Source organism: Acinonyx jubatus, chromosome E2, assembly GCF_027475565.1.
Source record: "Acinonyx jubatus isolate Ajub_Pintada_27869175 chromosome E2, VMU_Ajub_asm_v1.0, whole genome shotgun sequence".
Taxonomy (NCBI): domain Eukaryota; kingdom Metazoa; phylum Chordata; class Mammalia; order Carnivora; family Felidae; genus Acinonyx; species Acinonyx jubatus.
The window spans coordinates 20,190,675-20,209,421 of record NC_069396.1 but is presented as its reverse complement, the minus strand read 5'-3'; the positions used below and the strand labels follow the sequence as shown (position 1 = coordinate 20,209,421).

Here is an 18,747-nt window from a genome sequence, read left to right as displayed (position 1 = left end):
TGATAGTTGTCCAATGTGCGTTTGATTAACAGATTAATCAATCAGCCAGCTAGACAATCCAGCAATTCAGACAGGCTCTCACTGTCTCCTCAGTGATTAAGTATTGAGATGTGCGGAGATTAAGGATGGCCACAGATGGTGTTGAAGAGCGATGATCTATGTCCGTCCCCTTGATTCCAGGTGGATTGTGACTGTTTGGTCAATAGAAGAATGTCAGCAGTGGCCTGTGCCACTTTCCAAGCTTTAAGACATCGGAAGCTTTTTATTTTTTTTTTTAAGTTTATGTATGCATTTTGAGAGAGAGATTGAGAACACAAGTGGGGGTGGGGGTGCAGAAAGAGACGGAGAAAGAGAGAATCCCAAGCAGGCTCTGCACTCAAAGTGCAGAGCCTGATGCAGGGCTGAAACCCACAAACTGCGAGATCATCACCTGAGCTGCAGTTGGAGGCTTAACCGACTGAGCCACCCAGGCACCCCGAAGGCAGCTTCTATTTGCGAGTGCCTTGGGGAGCCCTGAACTGCCATGTAAGTAGTCCAGATACCCTGAGATGACCACCATCCTGAAGAGGCCATTGCTTCAGTCAATAGTCCCAGCTACACCGGCCCTCCCAGCGATCCCGGACAAGGCACAAAGTAAGTGAGTGAAGTCATTTCGGACCTCCCTCCCCCCAAAAAGCCCAGCCACCAGGTGAATATCAGTAGGTGACCTTAGCCAGTGCCATAAGGAGAAGAAACACCCAGCCAAGCTGAGCCCTGCCTGGATTTCCAACTGCGATAAAATGGGTGTGGCTTTTGGCTGCTAAATTTCAGCTTGGTTTGTTAGACAACAATAGATAATTGCAGTGGGACTCTTGTAGCCAGATGGTTTGGGTTCAAATCCTAATCGCATCAATTGTGAGCTAGCTGGCTGACCTCCTGCATATGGATTTTCCTGAAGCATCAGTAGCTGAATCCTCTGCCAAAGGGGCACGGTGGGATCTCCCACCCAAAGCGTTGTTAGGGGAGGAAGTGAAATCCATGTCAAGCACTTAGCACAGAGCCTGGCTAGGGACACCAAATATTGTTTGTATCTTCTTTGACACACCCTTCCAGCCAGGTAGAGCTCCTCTTTCCTATAGGAGGCAGGAGAAAAGAGATTCCAGGCATTTAAAGTGCACCACTCCCTTGCCATTAATTCATCCATCTGTCCCATCACCAAAGGGAAAAGTCCAAACTCATTAGAAGTTGCAAAGCTCTCGCCCTGCTTTCATTTGGTTCGGTGTCTCCACCCCCCGCCCCACCTCAAACCCTGTTTTCAGCCAGCCCTGTACACGTGCCTGCACCACTCCCAGAAGTAACAGGAAGGAAATGGATAAACATTCCCACAGTGAATCCTTCTGAGTATGGAGATTTCAGGCCTATTTCTTCCTTCCTTGTGATTCCTTTTGTATTTACTAAATCTTTTACAGCAAACACTTTATTTTCATAAAACGTAGTCAATATCACCAAAAACAGGAAGTGACAATTCCTTCTACTTGAAGATTAAGACACTATTTTATTTCTGTCTTCCTCATGCGATCTGCCTGAATATCTCTTATGTGATTGAATGAACGAATGCATGAATGAGCTCAAAGTAGTGCAAAGTTCATTGCGTATATATTTAGGTGGAGTAACCTACATTTATATACTGAATATATTTGTAAGAATATAAAGTTGGAAAGTTTTCTCTTTTTTTTTTGATTTGGGTTTCTTTTTTTTTTTTTCAAAGATACTCATTGGTGAAGCTTTTTTTTTTTAAATGAAGAAACCCTTTTTGAAGTGACTAATCATACTGTAATTTATTCTTTTTAAGGCCAGAATGCCAGAGTTTCTTAAAAGGAGTTTCTTCTTCTGTACCTATGTTTATCAACTAATGACAGGCTCTTAAACATTCATTTAGCAGTGAGAAATTTCCAAGACAGCGTGCTATATTCTAGTTAGAAGAATTCAGCTTAGCCAAATATATATAAACTGCTCGCACGCCAAAGGGAGAGGACATCTCCGGGAACACTAAACTACAGAGTGCAGATTTGTAGCCACAAACATTTCTTCTCTTGGGACAGCCAGTGAGCTGACTCCCCGTGGCAACAGCCACAGGCAGGCAGGGCAGATAAGCACCCATTTTTCCAGAAGTCCTTCTCTCCCTCAGTGTTTCTTTCCGGTGGCTAACTGGATGGATTCAAAGTGTTCCGTTTCCAATTCTTTCACGAATTTTCTAAATAGGTTACTAGTTCATGCGCTGGTTTTTTGTGCAGTCTTCGATTTACAAGCTCAGTATAAACCAAATCAGGCCAGTCTGTGTGAGATGAATTCAATGAAGGTGGAAATTGCCTCCAAGTCCCTCCTGCCTCCAGTGCATACACAGCCTCTCCCAGAGCTCCTGTTTTGGATTCCTCATGCATTAGCCAGCTTCTTCCAACACGATAGCACAGCCGCCTTCCCCCTTCCTGAGCCTGTATGATCTCAGGAGATTTTTCGAATCTTTAAGTCAACCCAACAGGCTTCTTTTCTGGTCATTTCTCATCACTTAGAGCTATAAATATTAATCACAAGCCTCATATTTTAAAACCTCTTTGAGCATATTAACTATTTAGCCACATAAATCAATCCTCAACTAATCTTAGTGGTCCTTCATACTTTTTCGAGTTCCAGAACTTTCTATTTTAGCTGTCACTCTTCACTGCTTTGGCCACCACAGTTATTTCTTACATTTTCAATCTAGCATGCCCTTCTTTAAATAAAAAGGAAGTGAAAGGCAAGGAGGGAGAGAGAGAGAAGGAAATGGGGGAAGAAGGAGAAAGGACAGAGGACAAAGAGGTGAACCAGTGAGCGACATAAACCTCTCGTGGGTCTGAAAGGTCAGGGCCTTGCTTCTGATTCTCCAAGCAGCCTCAGGCATGCCAAGCAAGCCGCTTAACCTCTCTGGGGTTGGCTTGGTTTAGAAAGTATCTCTAGCATCCTCCCACTGCAGACCCTATCCTCCCCACAGTAAAATCGAGAGTTTTCTCTCTTCATAGCAGAACATCTTTCTAAAGGGACTGCCAGGTAATACAAAGGTTGCTTTGTACCTTTTTCTAAGTGCTCACCAGAGCAGGTCAAGGACTGCAAGAATACTGATCAAGATGGGCCCCAGTCCTTGTCCCAAGATTCACTAGTGGACACGAGCTCTGCGGGTGTAGTCTCTGCAGTGTGTTTCTGGGGAGCCCATTTACACACAAATTACCTTTCAGGGGTACCTCCTCGTTACACAGAAACCACATAGACAACCTAGGAGTACTTGGGGAAATCCTAATAGCATTGATCGCTTTGCACCAAGTATTTCCAAAAGGGATCGGCGGCAGGGGGAGGGAATAACACTGGCAACTAAGACAGCAGAGTCAGGTATGCCCGGTTCAAATACTGGCCCCTGCAGATGTTCGCCATTAAGCCAGGTGCCTCACATCCCTGAGAGGCATTTCTCTCACCTGTAAAGCACAGGGGCTTCTACATGACTCATCTGGTTGTTATCCAGAATAAAAGAGACAATGCTGCAGCATGTCCCGCTCTGCACCTGACTCATAGTTAGTGTTCAATAAATGTGAGCTTTTATCATTACCATATTTCGTCCATTCTGAGACACCATCGATCGGAAGTCAAAGCATCAATTTAATAACTTCTCAGGGGGAAAAACAATATATTAAACCCACATTCCCATTTTAAGACATCACAATTTCAACAATATTAAAAGGTGAAAAGAAATGTGTCTTAAAAATCAATGAAATGTGGCCTTATTATTGTCACATTCTGGAACCATTTTACGTCATTTGCTTGTTTACTTGCCTTTTTCCTGTTTGGTCTGGCTTCCCCTCAGGAGACACAGAAGTTTCATGAGAAAGAAGAAATAAATCCATGTTCGACACTGTGCTCCCAGTGTCCAGCACAGGTGTCGAAAAAATATTTGTTTGACGCGATGATTTAATGTTACCTTAATATGAGGGGCTATGGATTAAGGCCCCACTAAATGTCATTGCTTCATATAATGAAACTTTTCCTCATATCTTTGAGATCCATTCAACTTAGTTCCTTGGGAGAAAGGTTTGTTTGTCTGAACGTATATTTGTTAAAAACTGGCATTTTCCTTGAACTATACATGCAAAGAATGAGGATGAAAACAGACAAGTGCACAGTGTCCACCGTCACCCCTGACACAGAGGTGGGAGTCACAACTCGTACTTGAAATTGAATACAAAGTTGGGGCACCTGGGTGGCTCAGTCCAGTTAAGTGACCAACACTTGATTTCAACTCAGGTCATGATCTAATGGTCTTGAGATCGGGCTCAGTGCCAGGCATAGCGTCTGCTTAAGATTCATTCTCTCTCTCCCTCTCCCTCTCTCTCCCTCTCTCTCTCCGCTCCTGGGTGTCTCAGTCGGTTAAGTGACAGACTCTTGATTTCGCCTCAGGTTATGATCTCAAGGTTCGTGAGATCATGGGCTCTGAGCTGGCGCCACAGAGCTTGCTTGGGATTCTCTCTCTCCCTCTCTCTCTGTGCTCCTCCCCAACTGGCGCGCGCGCTCTCTCTCTCTCTCAAAAAATAAATTTAAAAAAAGGATCCTCCTCCTGCCCTTCCCCGCTTTCATGTGTACATGCTTGCTCTGTCTCTCTCAAAAGAAAAAAAATTAAATTAAAATAAATTAATTAATTGAAGAAATTCAACACAAAGCAATGGTAGGGTATAGGTTCCAGTCAGCCTAAAATACGCTGCCAGTTTGAATGTCTTTAGTTTCTGCAGATATGCATTAGACATTAATAAATATCAATTTATGGAATCAACTAAAATTTCCCCTTTCAATTTCCAAAAAAGAATAATAAACATTGAAGTAATCTCCCCAGGGCAAGTGACTTTTAATTGCACATTCAGAAATAAAAACATTCATTCAGTCAATCAGCAAGTTGTTTATTGAGGCCCTTCTATGTGCTGGGTGTGCCACGTGCTGGGGGTGAGAAGCCTTCTGGGATAGTATGGACAGAGAAGACAAATGAAGGTGACACCCGCATATACAGGCCATTGTTCCATGTCAGGGAGAAAGCAGCACTGTCTCAGGGCTGTAGGGCCCAGGGTAAGGGGCAGGAGTGATTCTTTTTTTTTTTTTTTTTTTTAATTCTCAAATTAGCTAACATACAGAGTAGTCTTGGCTTCCGGAGTAGATTAAAAATATGGAATGCTCAGGAATTTGCGTGTTATCCTCACACAGGGGCCGTGCTAATCTTCTCTGTGTCATTCCTATTTTAGTATATGTGCTGCCGTAGTGAGAACAGGAATGATTTTGAAGAGGAGAGAATGTCAGTCCCATCAGATGGCCTGGAAGTAGAAGGAACTTCCATCACCGATTCTGCATCCTTCCATCCCTTTCAGATTCCCTGCTGAAACCAAATCCCAGGTCCGGGGACCTGCCAGACTCCAAGGGATATTCTAGGGTCTTATTGAAAATGAAATGGTTTCTTACTGAGAGGAAGTAAAGTTTTCTCACTTGCCTTGCAAATGAGGTAATTACACAAAGAAAAGTTACTTTTAACTTACCATGAAACCGTAATTCTCTAATAATTAATATAAACAGGAAATTGGGTCCTCTTACCCCAATCATGAGGAACTTGTTTGACAAGAGCCTGTTCCAGGGTGGTTCTCTTCTTTAATGAGGATGAGGACAATTCCTTAGAGAGCCCAGGGAATAGCCACACTATCTGAACAAGGAAACAAAAGGAACTGACTGATGGAAAAAGCTGTAAGCCCAGCCCTCAATAGATCAGGGCTGGATTGATCAGATGGACAGGATGAGTTCTAGGATGTCAGACTAGAACATGTCTCTTCATGGAGACTGGGGCAGGAAGCGTTGTTGGAACACGATGGCACTGCATTAGTCTTTGACCATGAGAAGAAATTCAACATTGGCAGAAAGGAAGAAAGGCCTTGCCAGCCTGAGATAGCACTGGAGCAGCAAAGGAGCTAATCCAATATGGCATCCGTACACAGAGATGAAGGTGATGAAGAGGGAGATGCAGGCAGGAGCTCATTCAAAGTGGATCCTGATTCTACAAGGAGCTCAGAGTTGTGTTGTTTTGCTTTGCTTTGTTTCAATTGTATTGAGGATGAAAATTTTGAGGACAGTGACACAATCGGTTGTGCATTTCAGGAAGACTATTCTGGCAGTGTGGAAGTTCAGCTGGGAGAGATGGGAAAACATTGGAAGGAAACACAGTTATTGCAGTAATTCAGGCAATGGGTGGCAGGGTCAGACCTCAGAGACTGGGGAGATGGATGCCTGGGCCTCGGAGATCAACTGGATAAAGAGGAAGAGGTTGAGGAAAACCACCCCAGCCTGCTAGATTATTAGCATGAAGACCGTTACCCTCCTATGTTCACCAGAAGGAATGTCCTGGAACACTCACAGCAGCACTCTCCATGGTGGCCACTTGGAAGTTACCCAACACCCATGAAACACCGTACTACGTGGCTGTGAGACAGAAAGATCTCCAACAGAATGATCAACATGGGTGAATGCACAAACCAGACTGCGCATACGCTCACCAAACAGAAGAACCAGAGTGTATGCTGTATAATTCCATTGGTGATAAGTTCAAAACCAGGCAAAATGACTGTATGGTGTCCAAAGTTATGATATGCCTTATACTTTGGTAGGAGTTCATGGCAGGTACTAATCGAGGGAACATGGGTATCCATTGGGTGAGTTCTGGTGTTCTAGTTCCAAGTTCTGGTTATATAGGTGTGTTTGCCATGTGAATATCCACCCAATTGTATACATATTATCTGTGTGTACTTTTATGCAAATATATTATACTCAAATTAAAAATGTACACAAAAATGAAATGATTTTTATTTGCAGTGCCTCCCGTACAAGATTCAATTTCAGTACAACATGACAGCAATTTCAGTTACAACAACAGCACCTTCGATTTGGGAATGTTAATCCTATGTGCTAGAGACTGGTAGGTGCTGACAGCAACCTGGGGAGATCAGTTTTAAACTCCTATTTAAAGATAAGAAAATGGAGGCACTGAGATGCTAAATAATGCCTAAATCCACCATCTTTCTCTAGAGATAGCCCCTTACCTTGGGCTGTCATGATTCCACAAGTGTTTCTAGAAATGTGGCTGTGATTATTCTATTTTAGGCATTGGATCTGCTATGTCTACATGGCTTTACTTTTCCAGCATAAGCTAGATCTGTCACCCACGTACTTCCAAATATTTGGGTTATCAATGAACTATTTCAGTGCTCTGCATTGTGCTTACTTCCACAACCTCAGCCCTCTCCAGCATACACCTTCTTTTTGAAATTTTCAATCAAACAAATGAATTCAACCCAGAAAAGCAAACACATTTTGGATAGAACAGTCATCATTTTTAATCAGTTTTTGTGTTTCCCATATAAACCAGCAGCCCAGAGGTACTATTTCTGAAAGCATTTTGTAACAGAAGATTTTACCTGAGTGCTATTTAGTATTATCATTATTATCCCTGTTATTAATAATAATGATTTATAGAGCAGTTTGAGGAGGCATTGCTATTTATAAACCAGGAACACCAAGCCTGATTTGATACTTAAGTCAGCAAATAGGAAGAAAAGAGGCAAGAGGAGAAATTAAAACAGACGGCTGTATCTTGAGACATCTACCTTCCTTCAGGAACCAAGAAGCAGGTAATATGAAAGAAAAATTCAGCAGAAATGGAACCCAAGGACAAATATTTTCTCCACTAGGTCACCACCACAAGAGATGCTTTCTGTTGAAATTCACAGAGCCTAGCCAAAAGCCATAGTACCTTGAATGAATCAGCTTCACATGTCAATGACCCTGGAGAGTTTTCAAAGCAGTTCTACAAACAAGATTGCATGTGACCTTTGCAAGAATGCTGCGAAGTAGACAGGGGTGGCCTAACTTCACATCTCCACCCTGACCACACTAGTAAAAGCACTGAAATACAGGAGCACAACACCGTGTGGCAACATCACAAAAAAACACACTGGCCACGCTATCAGGTAAAAGCACCAGGACAGAAAGTAATCCCAAGGGCCATCTTATTGGGTGGTTCACAGACATTACTGACTAATAAAGCTTTGGGGGAATTTTGTGAAGGATCACAAAACTCCTGAGCCCTGTTCCAGAACTGAGGGGAACCCAAGAACTTATAATTCAAAGAATAAACTGTCCCAAAGAAATCATCATAGGAACAAAAGAACTTGGGTCTTCCGAATGATAGATTCCTTTGGACTATTGCCAAGAAGACAAAAAAACCATAAAGTCTCACATCGCATCCCTGTGAGTATCCAAACTAGCAAAGATAAAGAGAAAATCCTGAAAGCTCAAAGAGAAGAAAAGCGTTATCTTCAATGGGACAGTAATCAGATTCACATCAGTTCTCACCCTTCGAGGGAAAACGGATTTCAATTATACACCCAGACAACATACATACAAAGATACTAACATTTCTGCAAAGAATATTTTCTACAAAACAAGAATGAAATTGAGAATATACTTCAGCCAAATGAAAAAGAAATCCAAGAAAAATAGAAAGAGTCCAGGAAATCCAAGGAAAAATAGAAACTAATCCCAGAGGGGAATAAAATGAAATCTCAGAATGACAAGTGCACAGCAAAAAGCAATCAGTGCAAATGGAAACAGGAAGTTGGCAGGTGCCGGAAACAACATCTGCAAGAGGGAAGTAGATTCTGTCCTTTCATTGGTATAACAAAGAAGCTGCGAGTCCTTCATGGGAACACGAAGGCAGAGTTTTCTCTGTCAATAAGAAAAACTAAAGGAACCCCCGGAAAAACAAGAACATACAGTTGGCCCTTGAACAACATGGGGATTAGGAGCGCCAACAATGCACCATGCAGATGAAAGTCCCCATAAAACTTTTGACTCCCCCAAAGCATAATCTCTAATAGCTTACTGTTGACCGGAAGCCCTACCAATAATATAAACAGTCCATTAACACATACTCTGTATGTTATATGTATTATATACTGTATTCTTAATAAAGTAAGTTAGAGGAAAGGAAAGGTTATTAAGAAAACCTTAAGGAAGAGAGAATATATATCTAGTACTGTTCGGTACTTAATAAAAAATGTCTGCATAGAAGTGGACCCAACCCGCGCAGTTCAAACCCATGTTGTTCAAGGTCCAATTGTACACAAAAAGCCTGGGATGACTGTGAAAAACTAAAATGCAGGATGTCATTTTGAGGAATTCACTTGGTATAAGCAAAGAAAGAAAGTTACGTTTTCCCACATCCCTTCAAGTGGTGTGAGTTTACAGGCACAGTCTTGCGCTCCCTTCCTGAGCCCAGCTGGCCCACAGGATCATGGTGAGAGTACTGAGAGGCCACAGAACATACTGGCCCTGAGCAAGAGGTCTGAGGTGACAGCCTGGGATCAAACTCTTGCCTCTGCCACTTACTAGTTCTGTGACCTTAGAAAAGTTACTTAACCTCTCTGTGTCTTAGTTCTCTCATCTATCAATGTCACCTACCTCATAGGGCTGATATAGAGGCAAAATAAGCTAATATATGTAATCTATTTGGCATGGTAATTCCCTTCTAATAAACATGCAAATAGTAGCTGTCATTATTATTCTCACAGTATTAAAATATAGAGGGGTGCCTGGTGGCTCAGTCATTTAAACGTCCAACTCTTGGTTTTGGCTCAGGTCGCAATCTCATAGTTTGTGGGTTCGAGCCCCATGTCAGGCTCTGCGCTGGCAGTGTAGAGCCTGCTTGGGATTCTCTCACTCTACTTCTCTCTCCACCCGTTCCCCACTCTCTCTCTCAAAATAAACAAATAAACTTAAAAACATTTATAAAGAATGTTGGGTTTTGATGTAAAAGCTATTATTAAAATTAGCCTCAACAAAACATAGAAAACAAAAACAGAATTAAATATCACAAAACAAATATAAAAATTGAGAAGGGAGAATAAAGATATAGTTGACACAGCAGGAGGCAAGAGACAGAAGTTGCAGGAGGAGGAAGGGTGTTGTTAATTCCTTTACTTAAGATGGAAGGATCTAGACTGTACAAACTGAGCAGATGAATCCATAAAGAGTTTTAAGCATAAATATATAATTTAAAATCATTTAATTAATAAGTTAATTTTAATTCTCATAAATTTATTAATTCCTCATTGATTATAATTATACATTTTATCTACATGTTATATATTTTATATAATTTATATCATACTTATGGCTAATTATAATAAATTAATCCATTAATTTAAATGAAATTTAAAGTAACAAAGCAAACACTAAACGTGATGTTTAGAAATTCAGAAAAGCAGGTGGTAGAGAAGGAAGGTGAAGTGAGAGGTAAGTAATGACTGTTGACCTTTGCAGAGTGCTTACCATGTGCCAGGCACTGTGCTAATTGCTCTACATATATTATTTCAATTAATCCTCTAACAACCCTACAAGTTAAATACCATTCTTATGATGATGACTGTTTCACAGGAATTTGAGGCAGAGAGAGACTAGGTACCTTGCCGGGATCTCACGACTAGTAAGAGAAGAGTAGTCCTTAGCCTCTGCCTTTTACCACTTCTAACAGAGCAAATCCTCCTCCACAGTGGGGAGGGAGTAAGAGTGGTTTACAGATAGGATTGAGTGTTAGGGTGGCAAAGAAAAAATTAACCACTGCGGCGGCATGAATAGTGTACCAGGAAAATGTCATGTCTACCCAAGACCTCCTAGAGAGGCCTTATTTGGAAGTAGGGTCTCTGCAGAGGTAATTAAGATGAGGTGATACTAGAAATGGGCAGGTCCTAAATCCAAGGACTGGTTTGCTTGTAAGAAGGGGACAAGAAAACACAGGGAAGAAGTTCATGTGACAACACAGGCAGAGACTGGAGTGGAACAGCCAAAGACCGAGGAACAGAGATTGTCAAGAGCCACCAGAAGCTAGGAAGAGGCAAGGAAGTATTCTTCCCTAGAGCCTCAGAGAGAGTCAGGCCCTGCTGACACCTTGGTTTCATACTCACAGCCCCCAGAACTGTGAAAGAGTAAATTGCTGTTGTTTCATGGCCACCTGGTTTATGATAATCTGTTATGGCAGCCTTGGGAGACTGAGACAACCAACCAAAACCTTAAAGTACAAACGGTCAAAATCGATGGAAAAAAGGAGAATTGGACCCTACAGCTTTCTTTACTTTTTGCTTTTTAAAGAACTCTCACGTGCTACTCTTTGTGGCAGGCAGACTCGAAGGTGGACTCCACGACCCAGGTTCCCGGTAGTCACATGACTGTGTAACCCCCTTCTCCTGAGTGTAAGTGGAAACTGTGACTTGCTTCTAACCACTAGAATACAGCAAATACAGGATGCCACCTCCATGATAGTACTATTTAAGACTGTCATGTCAGTCTTGTAGAGTCTCTCCCTTGCTGGCTTTGATGGAGCAGATGGTTGTGTTGAGGAGACCCATGTAAAAAGGAACAGGGGCAAATCTCCAGCCAACAACTATCTAGGAACTGAGAGTGCTGGCCTCTCACCCACAGCCAGCAAGAAACTGAGGTCTCCAGTCCAATGGGCTGAAAGAAACTGAATTCTGCCAACAATCACATGAGTTTGGAACCGTAGCCTTCCCCAGTCCAGCCTCAGCAGAGACCACTGCCCTGTCGAACCCCTCCATTGTTGCCTTGTGAGGCTGGGGACTCAACCAAGCTGTGTGTAAACTCCTTACCCACAGAAACTGATATCGTAAAGGTAATAAAGGCATTTTTTTTAAGCCATTAGATTTGTGGTGATATTGTTATGCATCAATAGATAACTAATATTCTCCTATAAATAAAAATAGTAATACTAATACGCTAAGGTTTTTTAAACTAGCAATGGTTTGCTACAATTAAAAATAAACTTAAGACAAATTATTTGGATGATCAGTCAGGTTTGGGAACAATGCCCTCATGAAACAAAAAAGGAAACCAAAGCACAGAAAGATGGAGTGGCAGGGACAGATTCACCCAGGCCATTAATAAACTGAGATGTCACTGAAGCACATGTGTCCCCACCGATTCTGCACGTGCCATCTTGCTTCTGCCTGCAGAACGACAGCTAGAATACAGTCGGAGGATGGCGAAGGAGCAAAGAGTAAGATAATTGCTCAAATCAAGGGCAAAGCTTCAGTTTTGCCTTCGATTATATTCATGATGAGCTCTGTTCCCAACATTACCCCCAGTTCCTGGAAGGGTAAATGTGTGAAACAGGCCCTTATTAGACAATTTTTTGACAGTTGCTGCCTTTGCAATTACTGTGGTATAATTTTTTTTCTTCTGAATGGCTCCAGATTTGTTTTTGTCTGAGCCGAGGTGGAAAATTGGGAAATAACAGATTCAACAATAATTGACTTTATTAGGAATATGAATGTATTACACATGCTGTATATTAAAAACTCATTGCTTTTATATTGGCCTCGCACACTGTATGCTACTTTTATGGTTCCCTAGTCTCCGGTGTTCCCCCTTCTTTACTGTTCCCATCAGCTTTATGTTCCTCATTCCCTGTCATGCAGAGGAAATAAATGGTTAAAAATCTAAGTGCTCATCAGACACAAGCCAGAGTTCATAAATGAAAGCGGGCAGGCTTGGGTAATTTAAGATATTGCTGTGAGCTGGTGTTGCCAAAAAAGAGATGCACTTATTGAACCATAAACAAAAGCAATTAAGATGAGATGTTGATTAGTGTGGAGAAAAGCTCCCCAATAGCACAGAGAAGTGGACCACAGAGGGAACCTCATTTGCATAAGCATCTCTGGACTCCTGGGATGTCTAAGGAGGGGCTGCAGAGGTCCCTTTTGCAAAAGGTTTCTGATGTCTCATGGGAAGAATCCTGAAAAAGCCCCTGGAACATTCAGCATAAGGAATCACAATTCCTAGGCAAAGAAGGGAGAGGAAGGTTGACTACTTCCTTACAGCAGTGACAGGGAGGAAGGAAGTCCCTTGGAGGCAGTTTGAAGGCATAAGACACTGGGCTAAACACAGCTGGAATGTAATACTGTTGAATTCTACCTGGCAAAGCATTGCCTCCGTCCAACACTCCACATCTCCTTGGAGAAGGCTACCAGCTCAGGGAGAGGAAGAAGGCCTCCTGGTGCTACCTCTAATGGCTGGACACTCCCGGGTTGAATGAAATGCAGTTCTGGTGTGAAAGGCTGAGCAACGAGAGCCTGGATCAGTATTTGGCAGAGCACCTGCCGATGCCTGGCTGCAGAAGCTGCAAGAACCACAGAAGCAAGAATATATATGAGCTGTCACAAAGGAGGGGAAGATGCAGGAGTGGTTAGAAACCTGGAGACAAAACTAGGTAACTGGTCTGGACAAACCCGTAGCCATGGCCAGCCCACGACCCACCCGGCTCCAAGCCCTCAGCCATCCCCCACCACTGGGGCAGACTGCACAAGATCGCATTAGACATCCGTGGACACTCTGGTCGTGCTATCCTCTCTCTGAAGTAGAAAGACACTGATCATGGGGAATTGTGCCTAAAAATCCCCGAGAGCAAGGCACATGGTAGGTACTTGACAATTGTTGAAAGGGGAAAAAAGAGAAAGGGAACGAATGGATGAATGGATGGCATGCATGCATCCCTGGGATAGAAGTTAAGGCCAGGACTGACATTTAGAGTCGCCTTGAGGAGGCAGGGTGGGTGGAAGGAGCACACCAGGGCAAAGCGCCCCGAGACACATCTTAAGCAATGAGCAGGAGCTAGACAGGCAGGAGAAGAAAAATGAGCATCCAGCCAGACAGATGATGTTGGGTCAACTCAACCCTTCCCCTGCTGTCTGGAGAAACTCCGCAGGCACACAGTACGGCATGCCAATCAGTCACAGCGAGCGGTGATTGGCATCTGTGGGCCCGGCACCTATGAGAAGATTGACATTCAGGCAGACAGGTCCAAATGTCACCAGCCAAAGGCCAGAGCACCTGGCAGGCTGGCTGGGGCCACTCAGACAGGGGAGGTGACAGTCAGACCAATGCAATCACCCTGAGTAGTGGTTTGAAATTCACCTCCAGTGGCCGGTTCATTCGACCAGGAGACATATGTGCATGGGTGTATATGAGGTTATAAAGGTGCGGGAACCCAGGGAAAGGCAACTAATATGTGGAGACCACTTACTTAGTGCCAGTCTTTCCACTAAGGGCTTAACACCAGCTCGCTGAATGGTGGTGGTCATTAGCTCTATTTTTCTGATAAAGAACCTCAGGCTCCAATAAAGGCAGTGGTCTTTAAAAATTCCCACAGGTGATCAGAGACAGACCCAGGATCAGATCTCGATTGTCTGAGCCATGGAAGTCTTGTTCTTTCTACTAACTACACTTTTGACATTGGCACCGAGAGGCACGGATATCTGCAAGGTGAAATGTTTTCCAAGGCAAAGAGGCAGAGGTAGAGGAATTTTAAAAATGTTTTTCTGCATATTGCTGTTGCCATTCTGCAACTGCAAGAGAAATAATTCATGAGGCAGATGGAGAATAAGATGGTATGCAAAAGTAGCAAGAAGAGAAAGAAGTATTATTTCTGCATCGGGCTTGTATTCCAGCCCTGAATGCCATGAGAGATAAGACGGAGGCTGAGAGGGAGGCATCATTTCTGGCAGAAACAGGTTCCCAGAGCACACTCTACAGTGTCGCTGGGAAGGTAAAATAGGTTATGTACAGGAACATGGAAAACTGACACAATGTGCTGAGTGAGGAGAAAAATGGTAAAGGACTCAGTTACCCAGGATTCATTCAACAAACATTGCTGAGTGTTGCATTAGCTGCCTTCATCCCAGGCTACAAAAGCCCATGGGGGGGGGGGGGAAGTCCTGCCCATACAGCTGTCCGAATCCAGGAGGAGGGCGGACACAAGGTCATACGGTGATGCTCTCTTTAGGGAAATGTACTTCCCAGACTAAGTTGGTACGATTTTGTGAATTAATTCATTCAGTCGATAAACATCTATTGAATGGCTCCCTTGGGACAGACCATTGTTGGTTCTAGGGGTGGATGAGTGAAAAAAACAGACGAGAAAGTCTCTGGTCTCCTTTGCCTGTATTCTAGGAAAGTGTATTCTGTCTATATCCAGTCTTACCACATTTCTTCTCCATGGGTCTATTAGAACAGTCCTTGTACTTCCCTCCTCAGATAAGTGGGTGTTGGGGATTGAGAGTAGGATTATCATACACAGGAAGCCTTCAATTTTAGTCCCGGATTGTCACATCCTAACTAAGAGATCCTCTAAAACAACACGTTGCAAAGGCTTTTTCTCCCTTGTAATACTGGTGACAATAATCTTTTCCTTGAAGGGATTTTAGGAGACTTGATTTGAGTATGCTCACATCATCTAGCCTGATGCATAGACACTGAAAACAGAAGTTTCTATTCCCAAGTCGAGACCTCTCTCTCCCCAGGCCTGAGTTGTTGTATCAAACTGTTAACCACACATCCCTGCTTGTGGTTATAACTTTTAGTTATATACTTTTAGTTATAACTGTCCGCATAGCAGCTCCTGTGTACTGTGGACATCTGCGTAAGTTGGAAGCGTTACTTATGTTATACTATCACAGCATATAGAAAACCCCAAATAGTTAAGTGTGGAAAACAGGGACAAAGGAAGAGGGGAGGCAGAGGCAAAGAGACCAAAATAAGGTATTTCTCCAGTCAGAGACAATGATGAGCATCCTTCCCTTCACTGGGTGTATGATCCAGTAGAGCAGGAGGAAATGCTTTGGGGAGAACTTTAGGAAGTTCTTACCTATAAGTCATGTCGAGACATTAGGGCTCAGAAACAGGGAAGCCCCAACATTGTCCAGTTTCTGATCTGGGCTACAGGGTAGAGAACAGTGCTACCTAGAAAGACCCAACAGAAGGGAGGCAGAGTTACGAGCCGCGGCTTTGTTCAATTTGACGTGTCTAACGGGCAGTTGGGTGATAGCAACTAGGAGCTACCTAGAAGACTCTGCACTTTATGGACGCCTGGGCAGGAGATGCAGATGTGGGAGTCATCGGAATGTGGGCAATGTCTGTTGCCATGAGAGTAAATGAGATGATTTGAGGGGAGTTAGAGTGAGAGGACGGCATTGAGGGAAGAAGCACAGGGAGGTTGCTGTATAAACTCGAACGTGGAAGTAAAGTCAAGGAAGTGAATACAGAGAGGGAAGCAGAGCCGGAGGCTGAGTAACTCTGGAACCGAACTGGTCCGCCAAACGTGAATCGTTGTCCGCATCAGGACCAAGGGCAGAGACCCAGGACACATCCTCTTCCTTTCACCCACAATAGGCAGGGTGGGCACACCAGTAGCTCCCTGGAACACACCCTTCTCCAGGGCTGGAGAGAGAGGGCTCTGCACAATTACAAAAGCAGCCACTGGCTTTGCCAGAAGAAATGTTCCACTGGGGGGAGTCCCAGCCCCAGAAAGGCAGGTGACTAGGGCAGCAGTGACCAAAAGTGTACCTGAGATGGATGGCCCTGGAGAGTGTTCACTGGGTTTCCTGGGACCTTCTGGAGAGTTTGTCCTTCCCCTCCTCTGTGAGGTGGAAATGCTTTAGAAAGAAATCTACAGTTATAAATTCTCTGGGTTCCTTCTTACCCAGTCAGGCAAGATTGATGGGCTGAGCTTGTTGACACCGAAGCAATTGGGAATATCATTATTCGCCTTGTATTTATCTGCATTTATGTTAATGGTTTTGTTCTTGATCAGAGCGGCTACTAAACTAGGGGAAATGTTTATTGCACTCAAAGTTTTGCTATGATAAATTATGTGGGAGTCACAGAATAGCCAATGCACATAATGTGTAGAAGAATTTTCCTTTCTTTTCTTTTTTTTTTTTTTTTCCTGCTTCTGATCCCAACAGCACAGGCCTCCTGCATACTTGGGACCAAACCAACTCAATTTTTCATATTCTGCTTTGTCATCTGATTGATTTAATGCTTCTTGTGGTCAGACTTTGCAGAGAAAAAGAACACGCATACAATTTCTTTCTCTGGCATGCGCTCTTTCTTGCTCTTTTTTTGACGGGCAATTTCATAAAATCACAGGGCCGGGAAGGACCTTTATGTGCATTTTTTCCTAACTCCTCACTGTACAGAAGCATTTGGGAGAAAATAAGAGACAGAAAGAAGTAACTTTTTTGAGATCTTTCACAGGTCAGGCTGTATGCACAGATGCTTCACTTATATTAGCCTATTTTATCTTCCTGAATCTTTTTTTTTTCCCTCATGCTGAAGATGAGTACATTGAGGCTTGGAGAATTAGACCACAGGTAGGCAAACTACTGCCTGTGGCCCGAATCAAGTCCACCTTCTGTTTTTGCAAATAAAGTTTTCTTGGAACACAACCATAATCGTTCATTGATTTATGTATTGTCTATGGCTGGTTTCAAGCCACAATGTCAGAGGGGAGTGGTTGTAACCAAGACCATTCAGCCCACAAAGCCTAAAATATTTACCGTCTGGCCATTTACAGGAAAAGTTTGCTAATACCTGGTGCAGATAATGGCTCCGGTCACAGATAAACCACCTGTTTCTGTCTGACTCCAAACACTCTTTCTTCCATGTCACTGCTTTCCTGTTCACAATGTCTACCACATGGAGGACAGACCAATTTAGGCGGCCTCATCCGAAACCACACCCACCCACCCACTCACAAACCAGTAAGGCTTCCTGCAGCAAATTCAGGCAGCAGTAAGGGTATACACGTTTGGAAGGCATTTGATAAATAGGGATTTAGTTCTTCCTTACCCTTCATCCCATAGTGGGTTTCCTTTCCTGTTTTGCAAAGGAAAGCAGAACGGATATTACTTTAATGTCACTTAATGAGAATATTGCTATCCTTCATAACCGTGTTTATTAGGGAAGGCTTCCTGGAAGAGGTAGAATTTGATACAAGTTTTTCATGTCACAGTTCTTGTAAGTTTCTCAAGCAGCTTCCTGTAAGTTTCTCAAGCACCAGGAAGTGAGAAGAGGTAAAAAATAATTTTGAAGACTACCAGCCATTCAGAAAGGTGGTGCTGAGGCAGGTGGACGAAGATGAAACTGTCAGGAGCAGCCATGTCCTGAACATATATCACAGGGCATGGCATTTATGTCAAGTTCTTCCAGTCTGCACCACCCTTGAAAAACAACATAAATTTTTTTGAGATGAGGAAAGGGGTAATCCTAAAATGTGAAGGGACTCACCTAGGATCACATGGTTAGCAAGACAGGATTTGAATTTGGGTCTGGATGCAAAGCCCACTTGGGTTTCCCACGTACCACTTCTTAAATGAAGCTAGCCAGTCAAAGAAGCAACTTCCAGAATTGATCCCAAAGGTAGTGTTCACATTTTCTCAGGGTTAACTTTTCTTAAAGATGAAGTGAACTTAAGTGAACAGAAACCAACCAAAGTAGATATTTCTGGTCCTGGTGGCAACTAGAAATCTGGAGATGAGAGAAAAGAGGGGTGTAGCAGAGACAGGGTCTGGGGAGGGAAGTATGGAGGGGAAAGAAAATGGAAAAAGAAAACTTTAAGTGGAGGCTCTCTGGACTGGGAGACCTGTAGGATCCAGTCAAATCTAGGAGGAGACTCAAGAGAGACCAAATGAGCTCTACCCATGGAGGCCAAGTCTACAAGGCTTTGAAAGAGCAACACATATGACCTTGGGGATCTCATGTGAGATGTGATCCCTCTAGATAAAGGGTCTGATTAATCAGGGAATTTTAAAACAT

General features: G+C 43.2%; 1 long non-coding RNA gene and 1 other non-coding gene across 3 annotated transcripts in view; both read right to left on the bottom strand.

Moving 5' to 3' along the window:
* The window catches only part of LOC113604322 (uncharacterized), a 732,424-nt gene that overhangs the window by 106,866 nt on the left and 606,811 nt on the right, over positions 1 to 18,747 (bottom strand). The gene's annotated exons all lie outside the window — the stretch shown is intronic.
* Positions 5,207 to 5,312, bottom strand: LOC113604438 (U6 spliceosomal RNA). Its single transcript, XR_003426381.1, has one exon. It is a non-coding gene; the product is annotated as a U6 spliceosomal RNA (small nuclear RNA).